The 19,580-nt window shown below is 42.9% G+C and overlaps 1 protein-coding gene across 2 annotated transcripts in view; it reads left to right on the top strand.

Moving 5' to 3' along the window:
* Window positions 1-19,580, top strand: part of LOC115204093 (BMP/retinoic acid-inducible neural-specific protein 1) — a 126,851-nt gene that overhangs the window by 14,625 nt on the left and 92,646 nt on the right. Inside the window, exon 2 of one of the 2 annotated variants that reach the window (XM_029769401.1) lies at window positions 5,347-5,409. The exons of the other annotated variant lie outside the window; for it this stretch is intronic. The gene's annotated coding sequence lies outside the window, so the exon portion shown is untranslated. The remainder of the gene's footprint in view (window positions 1-5,346; window positions 5,410-19,580) is intronic. 2 annotated transcript variants of the gene reach the window in all.

The following is a 19,580-nucleotide window of genomic DNA, read 5'->3' as shown; positions in this document are numbered from 1 at the left end:
TTTAGGCTTACTTTGCACAACAGACAAATCCATTCAATCATTAATTCAAGACGTTCGTCAAAACCTCAGTGCATTTGAAATATAAATGTGATGCAGTCGTTTGCGTATGGCGTGATGACTAATTCCTTCAATCATTAATTCGAGACCTTCGTCAAAACCTCAGTGCAACTTGATGCATTTCCTCATGAAAACCCCCCAGAACCAACAAGGGTCCCAGGCACTGAGATGGAAATGAGTCATGTTTGATGCTGTCAGACTGTTGACAGGGCGCTGACTGAAGACACAGAGTGTTGCAGACACACAATATCTCATGTGATTCAGTCAGTCAGCTTGGTGCTGATTTACTTCATATAGTGTAGTGCCTCATAATGCGGCCCGTGCTAACTGGTGGTGTAGTTGTGTTACGCAGTGCTGCACCATATTTTGCAGGACACTGACTGCACACAGAGTGCTGTGTATGGAACCCTTGGTGCTCAGTCACCCATACCACTTACATGTGCAGTATGCGCTGCTGCTGTGTTTGACAGGCAGAGAGGGACGCTAACTTGATCCTCAGAGACAAGGGGCATGTAGGGACACACACAAGCTCAAATAGGCAGGTATCCATCTACTCTTGTCAAATACTCTGTCAGACATGTACACACACACACACACACACACACACACACACACACACACACACACACACACACACACCTGGCCCTGCACTCCATCCATATCCCCGCAGAGTGCTGTGTTGTCCTGCTGATGGAGGTAATGCTGTTCGTTGTAATGATGAAGAGGCCTGTGTACGTGAAGCTAGCTGAAGCAGGTACAGTATCCTCTCCAGGCTTTACGCACAGTCAGCACAACAACAATGGAGGGGAGAGCAGAGGCCATGGCGTGCAGAAGTCGCTATAGTGAGCAGAAAAATGTGCAATGGAAGTTATGTTTTGATAGCTTTAGAACGGAATACATAAAAAATGTGTCTGTTGTGATATTCAATTTCATTCACCACCAACATTGACTTGTTATTTAGATTTTTGGAGTAGTCGTCTTTTTTGTTTGATTCGATGCATCATTTTCATAACCACTGCTCCCTAGGGATATGAGGGGTGATCTGCACGAATACAGACTGCATCCCATTTCAATAGACAGAAACTAACACTGGCTCTGGTTATGGAAGAACCTATATTCACAGAAGGCTTGTGACATCACCCAGTTCTGTTATGGCACCTAGCAAGTTTGGAAAATCTGGTCCTTTAATTATTTAGAATAGACGACATCTCCTTTCGGATGACATGGAACATAGATTCGCCCAGCACTTGTGGTGATAGATGAAGTGAGTCTCACTGTGTAGGGATTTATAACACACAGGCAGCATTACGATATGTTTACTTCCAAAAATATAAACGCAACCTGTAAATTGTTGGTCTCATGTTTCATGAGCTGAAATACGCACAAAAAGCGTATTTCTCTCAAATGTTGTGCACAAATTTGTTTACATCCTGTTAGTTAGCATTTCTCCTCTGTCAAGATAATCCATCCACCTGACAGGTGTGGCATATCAAGAAGAAGATTAAATAGCATGATCATTACACAGGTGCACCTTGTGCTGGGAACAATAAAAGGCCACACAACACAATGCCACAGATATCTCAACTTTTGAGGGAGCGTGCAATTGGCATGCTGTCTGCAGACATTTCCACCGGAGCTTTTGACAGAGAATTTAATGTTAATTTCTCTACCATAAGTCGCTTCTGGCGTCAATTTAGAGTATTTGTCAGTATGTCCAACCGGTCTCACAACCGCAGACCACATGTATGGCGTTGTGTGGGCAAGCAGTTTGCTGATGTCAATGTTGTGAATATAGTGCCTCATGGCGGATGTGGGGTTATGGTACGGGCAGGCATAAGCTACGGACAATGAACACAATTGCATTTTATCGATGGCAATTTGAATGCACAGAGATACTGTGACGAGATCCTAAGGCCCATTGTCGTGCCGTTCATCCGCCGCCATCACCACGTTTCAGCATGATAATGCACGGACCCATGTTGCAAAAATCTGTACCCAATTTCTGGAAGCTGAAGATGTCCCAGTTCTTCCATTGGTTGCATAATCACCAGCTCTTGATCGACGTGTACGACAGCGTGTTAAAGTTCCCGCCAATATCCAGCAACTTTGCACAGCCATTGAAGAGGAGTGGGACAACATTCTACAGGCCACAATCAATAGCCTGATCAACTCTATGCGAAGGAGATGTGTCACACCAGATACTGACTGGTTTTCTGATCCACGCCAGTACCTTATTTTAAGGTCTTTGTGACCAACAGATGCATATCTGTATTCCCAGTCATATCAAATCCATATATAGGGCCTAATGAATTAATTTCAATTGACTGATTTCCTTATATGAACAGTAACTCAGTAAAATCTTTGAAATTGTTGTGTGTTGTGTGTCTATTTTTGTTCAGTATACATATTGGAGTAAGCAATATTGTTGTTGCATGGTAAATTAACACATTAGCCCTGTGGGTATGGCTTTGGAGCTATATAAAGAGGACAACTCAGGGGAAAGATGAGCAGCAGAGCAAATATTTCAAAGGCAAGAAGTCAAGAGCACTCCATTTAAAATAGGGGATGGTAGAATTTGGGTGGTAGAAAGCAATATCAAGGGCATGTTTTCACCAATGATAACCTCCATGAACTAGGGAGGGACGAAGAGAAAAGAAAGCTTTCCCTTCCCAAAAATGCACAATCCTTTCAGTCATATCAGCCCTTAAACGTCTGCCGTGGATACCTCTACATATGCAGTGTTTGCGTTTGTGTTTAAAGTGTTTTTGTATGTGCGCACATAGTACCCTTTCACTACCTCTCCTCACTAAGCTATTGCCTTTGATTAAGCAAAGTGCTACCTATTTGCTCTGCTTCCGTGGCTGAACACATTCAAACCACTTTCCCACTACTTTATATCGCTTAACGCCCTCTAAAAAGCCTTAGGTGGCAGTGGCACAACTCCCATGAATTCCATCAAACACACAAAGTCGAACCTCTCCCCACCCCCCACCTCAGTGCAAAAACACAGCGTTTAATAATCATCGGAAAACAGCGACCTCCATTTCTTTGCCGAGGCTATTTACAGACGCCATGGCGCTTGTGTTTACGACTGTATCATTGAAGGCCTCGACATCATCAGAACAGAGAGATCTCATAACAATAATTTTTTCAGTTTTAATTCATTGGCAGCTCCTGTTTGCATCTGCTGTGAGACAGTGCCAAACTGTCTCGATAGTTTCCGTCCCAAATCATAATTATTTTAATCCCCATTCGAGTCAGGGATGATTATCATTACCAAGGGAGCCCTTGACACTAGGGTAATAACTGCACTGAAATGCATCCAGGTCTATCAGGCAGAGGCGTCCAATTCTACTGGAGGCAGGAAGAAAGTAAACAGCTGAGACTGTGAGGATCCTCATTAAAACAGCACACTGGCTAGTGAACAGAGCAGTGCTGCTACACTTTGAGAGACCAACCCACCTCATTTCAACTGCAGAAAGAGAAACAGAGATGTACTGTAGTTTCAAACTGGTGTTTGTGTGTGTTTTTAAGTACAGTATGTCTTTCTGTTTATGTGTTTGGTCTTTGACATGATATACACTTTCAAACATGCTCAATTTCCTATGACATACATATTCATTCAAATACAAGAATTGAAACTATAAATGATGTAGGACCTCACTCAAAATGGATCATTCAGCGGAGGGGAGTTAGAAGTGAACCGAGGACTCAGCCTTTGGAACTGAACAAAACAACTTTGCAATATTGATATTCCTACATCTGCTAGCCCTGATGCATAGCAGGCTCTGGGTGCTGCTGAGCTTTTTAGCTTCGCAAGGCTTCATGAAGGAGGAATTGAGATGGGAGCGTAAGGCTTTTTCTCTACCATCTGCTAGGTGTCTCTGCAGATTCCTTCTGATTTATGGGTAGCGTCCTCTTTGCTACGCTCCCTCTGCTTTCCCTCCGTTTCACCAATTTATGACGTTGAATTAAGAACAATGGAACCGTTGACCGTCCCCTTTAAAACCCCTATACCTCCTCTCCTCAGAGCGAGACGGTGGTCGAATAGCGTCCCGGAGTAGAGAGAGTCTCCTTCCAGGGAGCTCGGGAGGCACTGTATGTGTCAAGAAGTGAAATGGGGGATAAACATTGTACTGGGGCTGGAAATTAGGTCAGTAAATTCAGGCATGGCATTGCGTCGAGGGCAGAGAGTGGGTGGGTGGCGGAGGGGGAGAGCGTGGGCCCAGACAAAAATAACGCACTGCAGCGGGGACTGAACCTCGCTCACATAGTGCCAGGGGTCTGGTCCCCTGAGAGGGAAGCAGCTGTTCCATATTCCTGTCAGGGAGACAGGAAAACAAGAGCTGACTGCAAACATGCCCTCCTTTGAAAACTTCTCAGTGAAAGGTTAGCGTTAGCCGTGGCGTGAATGAGGAAGTGCTGGTAACAACATTTTTTGGGCGGTTAGATTGTGATGCCATTAGGATTTGCTGAGGTAGGACGGTCGATGGCTGTCTCGCGACTCTTTGAGGATCACCTTGTAAACGGTTCCAGTGTGCAACAGGGATGAGGAGGAAAACAACAATGGGTTTTTTAGGGTGGGGCGCGCTCCTGCCTCAGATTTTTTATCCATCTTTCCACATCTTTCCACACATATTTCTCTGAGACAAAAAGCTGTCCCTGTGGTTCAATTTGAGCCTCGCGATACGTAGCACAGCTGCCTGACAGCAATATTGCGTCACCCCCTCCAGCCCAACCCAGCACCGATAGGAAGATTTAAGTGTTGTTGTACAGATACACACAATTATGATGGATCTGTCACAGCAGGGGGTAGCAGGAGGCGTACTCCGCCGTTTAATTCCACAGATAATTAGAGAATTAACAACAGCGCTGCATCTCAGTCTTGCTTTTTGAGCTTGTTTTGTTGATCTACAAGCACTTTTTTCCTTTTTTTTAAACCAAGCAATGGTTTACATGAACACCCAAAAATACTTCACACACTTTGAAAGACATATACACACACTCAGACACACACATACACACACTTCGAGACAAGCACACATACACCATACACACACACACATACACACACACACACACTCACACACAGACACATACACACACACTTCCAACACACTTCCTCAGAGACACATGTTCTTTCCCATATCTGGCGCTCCCATTGTTACACTCTTTTTCAGTTGAGCTGGTAGAAAGGGCCAGTCAGGATAACATCACTTGACATGTACATGTGTGAGCACAGAAGAACTGCAGTGGGTAGCAATGTGATTTACCTCTTCTCCTGCTCAGGGTCTGATTCATGTCGGGGGTCCAATAGAGGTACTTGGAGTGTGACCTGCTCAGAGAAGGACGGTAGGCATTCAGTGCTTCCGCATTTCATCTTACATCATTTCATTGGAGCATTAAGACAGGCTAGCTGCATGATAAACCTATTAAGGTTTTTTGCTCCCTTGCTTTTAAATGGAAGGAGTGATGAAAACAAGTGGGGATGTATGGGGAAAGCTGCGAAAGGGGATTATCACCAGTGGACCACAGAGCAAATTAGCTAGAGCATTTGAAAGCCAATTTACAGTTTGACAAATGATTAATCTTCATCTATAACACACACACCCGCGGTGGAAGGTGTATTGACAGATACGAAATCCCATAGACTGCAGTGCTAGCTTTTCAGGGATGTGGTAAAAGTGTCTAGCACTGACCGAGAAAACAGAATGGTTTTGCTATGCATGTACTACTTTGGTTTTTTGTGACAGCTCACATCATGGGCTTCTCGCAGAATGAGAATTTGTTCTCCAAAAATCAGTCAGGTACAAATAGCAGCTAATGTGAAATTGGAAATACTGTAGCTTGCTGCAGTGGAGTGTTTTGACTGTTTTGACTGTTTGGTATATGGCACCCTTGCTTGATTTGGCTTATTTTTGTATCTTCTTTTTCCATCTTTTCCTCACATGTTTCCTTTGATGAGAGAAAAAGACACAGAAAACATTGAAATCCACACAGGTGTGACAGCTCATCAAACTGTGGAATAATTGATTAAGCTAGTTCTCCCATGCATGGAGAAAATGGAATCGTTAAGTTGGATAGATTGAAGTATTTTCCAGAATAGCTTCCGTAGAGACAGACGACGATTAACAGTGAATGATCTTTTGTAAAATTGTATTCCAAGTTAGGGTATCCACTGCACCTAATTTATCTGCATCATATACTGCGACACCTTGACCAGCCAAGCTGTTGGTCTTCCTTCCGCACGCTTCAGACCTTGTTAATTACCTGGCTTTACGACAGAGCTGGTCCCTCTTTAGAAGAACTGCATAAAACCTGTCTGACGTTATCACTATTCCACTGGCGGCTCCTAGATGAGCCTCACCGCTCCACGGCGGCATCGCCCACCCTGCATGATGGGCGAAATGCTACTCACTCACCGCCCTTTCTGCCTGCTGCCCTCTCTTCGGCTCCCATTGATCCGTCCCCTTACAGAATAGATCGGAATACAATAATTCAGAGCCAGGTAAATTGGAGAAATAACTCAGACCATTAGAGAATTAGTTTGTTTTAAAAATCGGCCAATGATCCTGGCCCGAGCTGATTGGTTGGGTAGCGACCCAGGCATTTAATTATCGAGCGGAGGGCCTGCTGAGCTATGTCTTCTGAAGGTCAGAGTGCCACTGCAATCCTAAGTAAAGCAACAAAAGGAGGGAAGCAAGGGAGGGAGAAATCCAGTACAAATGAACTTAGCCCGGCCGCCCGCATTCCTCTGTTACTTCCCAAGTGGCAGTCCATTACCACGCCTGTCCAGACATCGCTGCATGCTGGATTATAATAATTCTCATAATTCTGCAGGCTCCCTGTGTGGCAAAACTCTCCCTCTTTTTTTCTCCCTTCCGCCACTCTCCACCATCACTCCATTCCATTCCACTATCCCTCCCTGAATGCTTTAATACATAAGGTGACAGATTTGCAGATGAGTCAAACCTGCCACGTTGAACTGACATCCATCAATAGCTTATATTACTGCTGACATCACTGCTTGTATTACCTTGCTACCACTGGGACCTAATGCATTCTACAACAGGACCCCTGACAGCAGTGCAGAGCCGACCACATCTGTGCCTGTCCAAAATAGGTCTTGCAACAGAGAGCTTAGCATCAAGAACTATGTCTGGATAAAGCACTGGATGGATTGAATATACTTGGGCCCCCCCTAGAGGCTAGTCCAGTCTGCCCCATGTCTGTTAGATAAGCGGCCACAAAGCAACAGGTTTCATTCTCCGCTGTTCTCCCTTCCTCATTGGAACCCAGAATACAAATGCGGGTACAAGCATCCCGTTTTTGTGAACTATGTGAAACAAAGAGGTGGCTCAGGCCCCACACACAGGGGAGGAAGGCATCGATCGATGGGCGGTTGGAGGCTACGAGATCCACATGGAGAATGAGTTCCTCAATGAGCCAGGAGGGGTGGGTGGATGTGGGGAGTTGCTGTGTGAATAGGACCGTTTAAAGGGGGCTCGCACAAACAACGCTCCCTTGTTGTTTCTCTGTTATTTGCTGAGGCAGACTTCCTCCTCTCTTTACCCTGGTTATTCAGGGACTCAATTGATCTCTTCCTCTCTCTCTCTCCCTCTCTCTCTCTCTCTCTCTCTCTCTCTCTTTCTCTCTCTCATTCCCTCGCTCTGCCTTGGTACACAACGCTTTCAAAATACATATTCATATACATATTCAAGGCTATTGTGCGAAAATCGAGGGAGATTTGCAAATAGTGTGGTTCGTCTTACGCAACGGGAAGCAACCAAATCGCGGATGGAGAGAGAGAGAGAGACGGGTAGGGAGGGATAATGCATCTGATGTTGATTTGCCTCTGGGAGGTGTCCACCAGGAAGTTGCCTGTATGCGGGTAAAACTGCCTACAGTAGCTAGCCTGAAATCAGGCTACTGCACTGTACACTCTTTATTCTCAAATTACAAGAGGTCTAATCTGTAAAGATAGATCATTATGGTGCAAATCCTCCTCTCGGTTTTGTAGATACAGTATGATGATATCTCACCCCCCAAAAATGTAAAAAAATTGCAGTGCGGACTGAAGTTTGTCTGGTACTATTTCCTATCCTCTCTGGTCCATTTGGATGTAGATGATAGTGTACAGCTAAGCGAGACAGTGATTGTACATACACCAGTTGGTATGAGTCTGCTCCGGGCCACGATAATAGGGGAAACAAACTGTTATCGTAAGGAATTATCCACACAACTCCTGCCTGTCAGACAACCCAGATCTGAGCAATTTCAGAGGCTGTTGAGTAGACAGTATGTTTGGTTACTAGCATGGCAGTTAGAGTGGAGTGCACTCAGAGAGAAAGAGAATGCTGCTGGTCTGAATGCTGTCTTAACCTCTTATGGCTAGGGGGCAGTATTTTCACGGCTGGATAAAAAACGTACCCGATTTAATCTGATTATTAGTCCTGCCCAGAAACTAGAATATGCATATAATTATTAGCTTTGGAGAGAAAACACTCCACAGTTTCTGAAACTGTTTGAATGGTGTCTGTGAGTATAACAGAACTCCTATGGCAGGCAAAAACCTGAGATGCTTCTGTTCAGGAAGTACCCTGTCTGAACATTTCTTGCCCTTGTTGATTCTCTCTATCTATTACAAGGGATCTCTGCTGTTACGTGACACTTCCCACGTCTCCAATGAAGTCTCAGAGCCCGGGAAAAACAGGAATGACGTAATTCAAAGCCCTGGCTGAAGCACACGAGAGCAAAAGCTAAGTGGTCACTCAGTGGACTAAGCCTTACGCTCGCAACCCGCCCCGCCCCGCCCCCGGCTTTCGGTTTTCGGTTTTTCCCTCAGTATACAGACAGGCAGATTCCCGGTCAGAATATTATCGCTTTTCTACGAGATAAATTGCATAAAAATTGGTTTTAAACAGCGGTTGAAATGCTTCGAAGTACGGTAATGGAATATTTAGAATTTTTTTGTCAAATTCTGCGTCATGCTCGTGGCCGAGATTTAGCGTTGGGATAGTGTCTAGAACGCACGAACAAAACGTCTTGATGGAACATAACGATGGATTATTTGGGACCAAACCTACATTTGTTATTGAAGTAGAAGTCCTGGCAGTGTATTCTGACGAAGAACAAGCAAGGTAAGAACATTTTTCTTATAGGAAATGTGATTTTGGTGAAGGCTAAACTGGTTGGGTGTCTAAATAGCTAGCCCTGTGATGCCGGGCTATGTACTTAGATTATTGCAAAATGTGCTTCATCCGAAAAGCTATTTTAAAATCGGACATATCGAGTGCATAGAGGAGTTCTGTATCTATAATTCTTAAAATAATTGTTATGCTTTTTGTGAACGTTTATCGTGAGTAATTTAGTAAAATCACCGGAAGTGTTCGTGGGAATGCTAGTTCTGAACGTCACATGCTAATGTAAAAAGCTGGTTTTTGATATAAATATGAACTTGATTGAACAGACATGCATGTATTGTATAACATAATGTCCTAGGTGTGTCATCTGATGAAGATCATAAAAGGTTAGTGCTGCATTTAGCTATGGTTTGGTTTTATGTGACATGATATGCTAGCTTGAAAAATGGGTGTCTGATTATTTCTGGCTGGGTACTCTGCTGACATAATCTAATGTTTTGCTTTCGCTGTAAAGCCTTTTTGAAATCGGACAGTGTGGTTAGATAAAGGAGAGTCTTGTCTTTAAATAGCTGTAAAATAGTCATATGTTTGAAAAATGGAAGTTTTCGGATTTTAGAGGAGTTTGTATTTCGCGCCCCGCCCATCATTGGATATTGGAGCAGACGTTCCGCTAGCGGAACGTGTAGATGTAAGAGTTAATACCCCTGGGCCAGCAATCAGACCTGCACCGCTCTCATTCAGTGTAAAATAGTACAAACATGCATGTCTGTCTGGAATGGACAAGTCTGTCTGAATAAGTCTGCCTGGGTAAGGAGGACGTCTGTCGCTAGGGGTGGCTAGGGTCAGCATCGAGAGAAAGCGAGAGAGAGAGATTATTTTTGTAGCTGCAGGGGGGGTCTGTGTGGTGGTGGCTGTGCCAGGGTCTCTGGCTGTTCTGCCAGGGCGTCTGTGCTGCCATTGATCTCAGTAGGCAGAAACAAACAGGGGTGATCTGGCTGACACATACAGGGCCTGTTCAAATCCTGTTGCCTTTATCCGTCCTGCTGTCTCACTTCTGTCTGTCTGACAGAGAGGGAAAGAGAGAAATACTCAACTGCTTGGTGGACACAGTTTTCTTAAAGACTTTAATTAAGAGAATTGAAATGATGTGTGCGTAGTTGCCCTTTTTTTCCAGGGTCATATGCAGTATAGTATAATATGCAGCACCAGTCAAAAGTTTGGACACACCTACTCATTCAAAGGTTTTTCTTTATTTGTACTATTTTCTACATTGTAGAATAATAGTGAAGACATCAAAGCTATTAAATAACACATATGGAATCATGTAGTAACCAAAAAAGTGTTTAACAAATTAAAATATATTTTGGATTCTAAAAGTAGACACCCTTTGCCTTGATGACAGCTATGCACACTCTTGGCATTCTCTCAAACAGCTTCATGAGGTTGATCACTTGGAATGCATTTTTTATATTTTTAACTAGGCAAGTCAGTTAAGAACAAATTCTTTTTTACAATGATGGCCTACTGGGGAACAGTGGGTTAACTGCCTTGTTCAGGGGCAGAAAGACAGATTTTCACATTGTCAGCTCGAGGATTCAATCCAGCAACCTTGCGGTTACTGACCCAATGCTCTAACCACTAGGCTACCTGCCCACTTAACAGGTGTGCGTTGTTTCCTTCTTAATGTGTTTGAGCCAATCAGTTGTGTTGTGACAAAGCAGGGTTGTACACAGAAGATAGCCCTATAAAATAATTTAGCGATATGATGAAACTGTCTCTCAAGAGGACCGCCACAGGAATGGAAGACCCAGAGTTACCTCTGCTGCAGAGGATAAGTTCATTGGAGTTAACTGCAACTTAGATTGCAGCCCAAATAAATGCTTCACAGAGTTCAAGTAACAGACACATCTCAACATCAACTGTTCAGAGGAGACTGCATGAATCATGCTTTCATAGTCAAATTGCTGCAAAGAAACTACTATAAAGGACACCAATAAGATGAAGAGACTTGCTTGGGGCAAGAAAAATTAGCAATGGACATTAGACCGGTGTAAATCTGTCCTTTGGTCTGATGAGTCCCAATGTGAGATTTTTGGTTCCAACCTCCATGTCTATGTGAGATGCAGAGTAGGTGAAAGGATGATCTCTGCATGTGTGGTTCCCACTGTGAAGCATGGAGGAGGAGGTGTGATGGTGCTTTGCTGGTGACACTGTCATGATTTATTTTGAATTCAAGGCACACTTAACCAGCATGGCTACCACAGCATTCTGCAGCGATACGCCATCCAATCTGGTTTGCGCTGAGTGGGACTATCATTTGTTTTTCAACAGGACAATGACCCAAAACACACCTCGAAGCTGTGTAAGGGCTATTTGATCAAGAAGGAGAGTGATGGTGCTACATCAGATGACCTGGCCTCCACAGTCACCCGACCTCAACCCAATTGAGATGGTTTGGGATGAGTTGGACCACAGAGTGAAGGAAAAGCAGCCAACAAGTGCTCAGCATATGTGGGAACTCCTTCAAGACTGTTGGAAAAGCATTCCTCATGAGCTGGTTGAGAGAATACCAAGAGTATGCAAAGTTATCATCAAGGCAAAGGGTGGCTAAAATATAAAATATATTTTGATTTGTTTAACACTTTTTTTGCTTACTAACAGGGGCGCCACCAGGGATTTTGGGCCCCATGAAAAGATATCACACAACTCTCCCTTTGCAGGCTTGCAACTCTTGTAGTCCAATATTTACTGACAGTGAGCTGTGAAAATATAACACTGTGCAGATATGCATGCAAAATTCTGCATACAGTGGAATTCCCGATTTGATGCGAGACTGATACCCTCTATAAGAAATGTGCTAAAGGCCATCTTTTACAGTCTAAATGTAATTTTAATGGTAAAATTCATTAATAGAAAATTCTCTTAACATTAATGAATAACTTAAAATAAATATAACTGAAATATACATTAACGTCTTCAATTAAAATAAATTAACATTATCATCTATAGAATGATATAACAAACAAAATAATAAAATCAAGTATAAGTATACATACCAACTAAGTATACATACCAACTAGAAAATAAGCAGCTGTAAAAGTGGAAATGGAAAATGAAATGGAAATGATAAGGCCTGATGGTAGCGCTAGAGGAAAGGTCAAGTGGTCACCAAATCAATAGGTTTCTTCCACTTGGGGTCTTGATTGTGCACAACACATTTTATGGCAATCCAGCCATTACTTTGAGATATATCTTGTTCTCAGTCTTGTTCTCAGCCTGTGGGCATCATGTGTGTAGTGATCCAATATCCACAGCCATGCCATTTAACAGTTATCACTGGCCCTTGCTCAGCCTTACTCACCAAGAGCCCAGTGCTAAGCCTTCTTGCTAGCAAAGTCACTGATCAAGTCTTTGAAGTAGAGGTCGAACCGATTAATCGGAATGGCCGATTAATTAGGGCCAATTTCAAGTTTTCATAACAATCGGTAATCTGCATTTTTGGACGCCGATTATATTGCAATCCACGAGGAGACTGCGTGGCAGGCCGATCACCTGTTACGCGAGTGCAGGCAGCAAATAGCCATGGAGCCAGTTGCTAGCTAGCATTAAACTTTAAAAAAAAATCAATCTAAACATAATCACTAGTTAACTACACATAGTTGATGATATTACTAGTTTAACTAGCTTGCCCTGCGTTGCATATAATCAATGAGGTGCCTGAAATTGTGTCACTTCTCTTGTGTTCAGTGTAAGCAGAGTCAGGGTATATGCAGCAGTTTGGGCCGCCTGGCTCGTTGCGAACTGTGTGAAGACCATTTATTCCTAACAAAGACCGTAATTAATTTGCCAGAATTTTACATAATTATGACATAACATTGAAGGTTGTGCAATGTAACAGCAATATTTAGACTTAGGGATGCCACCCATTCGATAAAATACGGAACGATTACGTATTTCACTGAAAGAATAAACGTTTTGTTTTCTAAATATTTCCGGATTTGACCATATTAATGACCTGAGGCTCATATTTCTGTGTGTTTATTATATTATAATTAAGTCTATGATTTGATAGAGCAGTCTGACTGAGCGGTGGTAGGCAGCAGCAGGCTCTTAAGCATTTATTCAAACCGCACTTTCCTCCGTTTGCCGTGTGGGGGTTGGGCAATACAGAGGCTCTCTGGATGTTTACTTTTTGCCAAAAACAAGAAAAGAAAAAGAAACCATTAGTTTTATTAGTACATTGTAAATAAAATATTTGATTAATGATGATAGGTTAATAATTGAATGTTGAAATGTTTTTTCCTAATATTCTAATATTTTTTTTAGGGCCCATGTCAGTCACAGGCCCTTAGAATCATCCTAAAACTCTTGAATGAGTAGGTGTGTCCAAACTTTTGACTGGTACTGTATATTTTTGTTGGTTCTATCAGATTTAGAAGTTAAAGATACCAATGTTAATGGCATAATTACAAAACCCAATATCTGATACAAAGCCAGATAACCCAGTTTCCCAACCACATTCTCATCCATTTAGGAGACAACACTTTAGAATAACCTTTAGTTTGTTTTCCATTAACCTTTTTCATAATACAACATTCATTTGGTAAGTGGCCATATGTTAGTGTTACGGTGACACATATGCATGCAAGCAGGCTCTCACATACTGGGCCAGCCTCACATATGTGAATACTCAACACACACAAACACACCAGTGGCTATTGGTGGCATTTAGGATTAGGGATGCAAATTAGATTTTTTTGTGTGCATGGCCTTTTTTCTATTTCTGAAAAAGAGCGTCACCGTGTGGTGGTCTCCAATAGAGGCGGCAGTTTCCATTAGGTGCAACTGTCCCAGTGCTGCAGTTAGAGGACGTACAGTGGGGGGAAAAAGTATTTGATCCCCTGCTGATTTTGTATGTTTGCCCACTGATAAAGAAAGGATCAGTCTATAATTTTAATGGTATGTTTATTTGAACAGTGAGAGACAGAATAACAACAAAAATATCCAGAAAAACACGTCAAAAATGTTATAAATTGATTTGCATTTTAATGAGGGAAGGATTAACCCAGAACACAGTGTGTACAGGAAAACTAGCGTTAGTTGTCTAGGCTAACAGTATTGTATATTAGCTAATGTAGCACACCGTATAGCAATATATACAATAGCAGCTATAAGGTCTTAGCACTAGGCTAATAGGACAAACATTGCACACAATATATACAGGGCCAACGAGCAAGGATAATACATTTTTTTATTTATTTTATTGAATATCCAAAGCATACAATATACTTGCAGTGAAGCCGCTCAACTACACCACTCCAGTCATCCAACATATCCCCCCCAAGATCCCCCCACAGTTCCCCTATAGCTGCCCCTCCATCCGAGACCCCTCCCACAGCCCCCCCAAGAGAAAAATAAAAATAATAAAAATGTAATAAATTCCATTCCCCACCCCCAAGCAAGGGTAATAAGTTATCACGCTAGGCTAGCAGGCCGAAGGCCATTAGCTAACACAGCAATAACATAAACAACACCATTAGCGGTAGCGGGTTAGCGTTATATATGGCTAACAATGCTAATATGTCAACAGAAATCATGTTGAATAAGACCATGGTGGCGCCATCTTAGGTTGCATGTCAACAAAAACAACAACACTGGTCGGCGGCCATCTTAACGCCTATGGCAGGAATGGCTATCAGATAGTTACAGACAAGGTGCTCTATCCCATTAGAGGGCAGTGACGCACTAACACTAACATGTTGGGAAAGTCCAGGGCTTCAGGAGAAAGGGTCCATGTTGTAGCCCAGCTGTTGGTGAGCAAGGCAGACGTTTATGAGAGCTCCTCACTGCCACTGCTTGCTGAAGACTAAGCCCAGACTGGGCTGGACCGTGCTCTTGTACTTGGGCGGATGCCTTGAGGAGATGCAGTTGGGGCGGGTCAAAGGTGGTGATGGGCGATCAATGTCACTGGGTGTGGCATGTAACTAGAGAGCTCCAGAGGTGCAAACAGAGAAGCCTGTAAACGATGGGGACCCATCCCCCGCCTCTGCTCTCTGCAGAGTTGGGGGCAGATTTGGGGGCAGGTAGGCTACTTGTTTCAAGAGTTAGAGAAAGCCGTGAGTTAGAGGGACTGTAAGAGTTTTCTACAGCCGCCCCAAAATATACATAGTACATTTTAATCTAAGGCGAACAGGCTACATAGCACAAATGGTAGCATACTGTAGTAAGGGGTAGAATAGCATAGGCAGTATAAAACAGAATGCATTTATTGACTAGCATAGTATACAATATGTACAGGCGGAGCTCGAAGGCCAAAGGCTAATAGGCCTAAGGCTATAGGTAATAGTACACAGTAGTATGTACAGTAAGGGCAAGTTAGCATCATTTTAGAGGCTACAAAGACTAGGATGCTAACATGCTAACAAGCGGCCATGTTGGATGTGGCTTTGACCATATCAGTAAGTGACTGGACATTATGATGTCACTGGTCGGCCATTTTAGGTTAATATATGCAATGACATGACTGGCAGCCATCTTTGCCCATAAAAAGCAATGGGGAGAGATTTCACTGAATGGCCTTAACATAAAGGTACACAGAAATATTGCAAAGGGGCAGACTGTGTGAAGTATGTAACATGGGATTACAGAAGGCGGAAGACATACAGAATGTGACTCACCACCTGGATTCGGTTTTATGTAGCAAAATGTGAAATTGTGTTTTTTTTTACATTGGATAAAAGTAAAGACTCAGAGCTACAAAATGGTATATCATACACTGTATTTGAGGAACAATGGGAAAGTAATTCTGCTTTGAAAGTTGATCAACTTGTAAACTCACTTTTGAAAAAATCACATTTTAATATTTTCGTATCTAGTGAAGAGCTCTTCATTGTCTACACCCATTCAGCATCTTTCACACCCTCTTTAGCTTTAGCCCCACAGATCTCGTTTTGCTCTCGGAGCGCACACTTGACGCTCTGTCCGATGACTTGTTTACCTCTGGATAACATGAAAACAGCTCTGCTGGCAACAATTTTATTACGCTTTTTTGCAGACGATTACTGACACCGGCCTTTTTCAAAGGGTGTTGTACACATGTAACGTTAGCTAACGAGCCAGCCAGCTAAGACATATAGCTAGCTATCTTGGTAAATAATGAACCTAGCTAGGTAAACAACGTTTAAGATCACACACGTCGCGTAACGTTAGCTAACGAGCCAGCCAGCTAACGTTAGCTAGTTAAACAGCAATGAACAAAGTGGCAACAATGCCAATGCCAACTAGAAAAGCAAATGGCTTTGGGAAACAAATAATAACGTCCGCTAGGGAGCCAGCCAACTAACGTTAGCTAGCTAGCTAACAGTACACTTTAGCTTGAAATGAAACCACTTTCTGTCACTTTCTGTCCACTGATTTCAAAACTTGATCCTCCAGAAAATGGAGAGCAACACATACATCTCCACTACACAATACATTTTTAAAAAAGCCACATTTGACAGGATTACCAACACAGACTGACAAGCTCAAATAGACAGACGCCTTCAATATGGCAGACCAATCCGAACTCCTCTCTCGGCATGTTCTGCTCACTCATTATCTCAGCTAGTGGGAAGGTTGCCAACTTTTTATGTGGCTTAACCAACAAGGCTCGTAATTGAACAATTTTATCCGTATTTACAAATGGCATACAAGTTTGTTATTATGGCACATTAAAGTTCACATGTTCGAGAAGGCGTTTCTGCCAAAAAACACATTTTGATAAAAAAAATATGTTTTACCTTCAAATGGCTCTCCTGTGAAGTCGTGACTTCAGACATACGCCTAGTTTCCTGAATCGGGTCACATATACACATCTTAAGGAAGCATATACACTGAGTGTATAAAACATTAGGGACACCTTCCTAATATTGACTTGCTACCCCTTTTGTCCTCAGAACAGCCTCAATTCGTCTGGGCATGGACTTTACAAGGTGTCAATTGTTCCACAGGGATGCTGGCTCATGTTGACTCCAATGCTTTCCACAGTTGTGTCAAGTTGGCTGTATGTCCTTTGGGTGGTGGATCATTCTTGATACACACGGGAAACGGTTGAGCAGCGTTGCATTTCATGACACACTCACTAGTGTGCCTGGTACCTACTACCATACCCCATTCAAAGGCACTTAAATACTTTGTCTTGCCCATTCACCCTTGCCCATTCACCCTCCATGTCACAATTGTCTCAATGCCTAAAAATCCTCCTTTATCCTCTACAAGATCAGTGGGTCTCCCGGTTGAGCTAACGTAGGCTAATGCGATTAGCATGAGGTTGTAAGTAACAAGATCATTTCCCATCTGATATTGTGAGAAAGCTTAAATTCTTGTTACACTAACTGCACTGTCCAATTTACAGTAGCGATTACAGTAAAATAATACCATGCAATTGTTTGAGGAGAGTGCACAGTTATGAACTTGAAAATGTATTAATAAACCAATTAGGCTCATTTGGGCAGTCCTGATACAAACTTTTTAACAGAAATGCAATGGTTCATTGGATCAGTCTAAAACATGCACATACACTGCTGCCATCTAGTCGCCAAAATCTACATTGTTCCTGGGCTGGAATAATACATTATGGCCTTTCTATTGCATTTCAATGATGATGGTACAAAAAAAATTTAAAACACATTTTTCTTTGTAATATCTTCTACCAGATCTAATGTGTTATATTCTCCTACATTCATTTCACATTTCCACAAATGTCAAAGTGTTTCCTTTCAAATGGTATCAAGAATATGCATATCCTTGCTTCAGGTCCTGAGCAACAGGCAGTTAGATTTGGGTATGTCATTTTAGGGGAAAATGGGAAAAAAGTGTTGGATCTTTTAACCTGTCTCCTCCCCTTCATCTACACTGATTGAAGTGGATTTAACAAGTGACACCAATAAGGGGTCATAGCTTTCACCTTGATTCACCAGGTCAGTCTATGTCATGGAAAGAGCAGGTGTTCCTAATGTTTTGTACACTCAGTGTATAAGTATATACTAAGAAAGCAATAGCAGCCTATAACATGTATGCAGATCAAATAGACACATGAACCCTAACAAAGTTCACTTACGTGTTCAGTGACACACTAACACATGGTTGGGTAAGTCCAGGGAAGGCTTGTCTGTTCAGGAAAGGTCCAGCTATGAGTTGTAGTGGAGGACAGGAGTTTACAGAGACCTTCTCAACCTGCCCTCCGGGAAACAGCTAAAGCACAAGAAGGAATGGGGGCCTGTTACGGCCAGCGGTTAGAGCCTGTGATTGGCTGGCCCTGGTCAGCTGGACCCGGATTCACAAAACCTTCTTAAGAATTAATAAAACATGTCTTAATAAGTGCCATGTTTACTTAAGTTTCTTCAAATCAATGCAAACCTTAATTTGAAAAGCTTTTGATTACATATTTGACTAAATAATGAATATTATAATGGTCATATCAAAAGAAGACAAAGCTAAATGTATTGAAATAGAAAACTTAATTAAGATAACAATAGTCAAACATATAATGGCTGTCACGGTTGTCGTCGGGGAATGAGGACCAAAATGCAGCAGGTACGTGTATGCTCATATTTAGATTTATTAACTTACAAAAAACAACTGAATACAAAATAACAAAGCTACTAGAACTAACCAACGAACAACAAAACAGTCTGGCAAAGCCTAGGGCTGAACACAGAACAATCACCCACAAATCACAAACACAAACACACCCTCATATATGAGACTCTCAATCAAAGGCAGATAGACAACACCTGCCTTCAACTGAGAGCCCCAATCAACCAAACATAGAAACACACACACTAGATTCCACATAGAACTACCTAGACATAAACCAAAACCCGGACATACTAACTCAAACACCCTTTACACAAACACACCACCCCGAACCACATAAAACAAATACCCTCTGTCACGCCCTGACCAAACTACAAAACAATTAACCTTATATACTGGCCAGGACGTGACAGTACCCCCCCCTTAAAGGTGCTACCCCAGAAGCACCTTAACACAAAAAAAATATAAATACCCCCAAACAATACCCAAAAGAAAAATTCCCCCTTCCTAAAGGGAGGGAAGGGAGGGTGGCTGCCGTCAACGACGGCACTGTGCTACACCCCCCCTCCCCAACCCACCTATATTGGAGGCGGCTCCGGCTCAGGCCGTTCCAGGCTGTCTGGGCAGTCTGGCAGCTCGGGACGGTCAGGGCAGTCTGGCAATTCGGGACGGTCAGGGCAGACTGGCCACTCCGGCAGGTCAGGGCAGACTGGCCACTCCGGCAGGTCAGGGCAGACTGGCCACTCCGGCAGGTCAGGGCAGACTGGCCACTCCGGCAGGTCAGGGCAGTCTGGCCACTCCGGC

The sequence above is a fragment of the Salmo trutta genome, chromosome 12, assembly GCF_901001165.1.
Source record: "Salmo trutta chromosome 12, fSalTru1.1, whole genome shotgun sequence".
In the NCBI taxonomy this organism is placed as follows: Eukaryota; Metazoa; Chordata; class Actinopteri; order Salmoniformes; family Salmonidae; genus Salmo; species Salmo trutta.
This window is presented reverse-complemented; position numbering and strand designations above follow the sequence as displayed.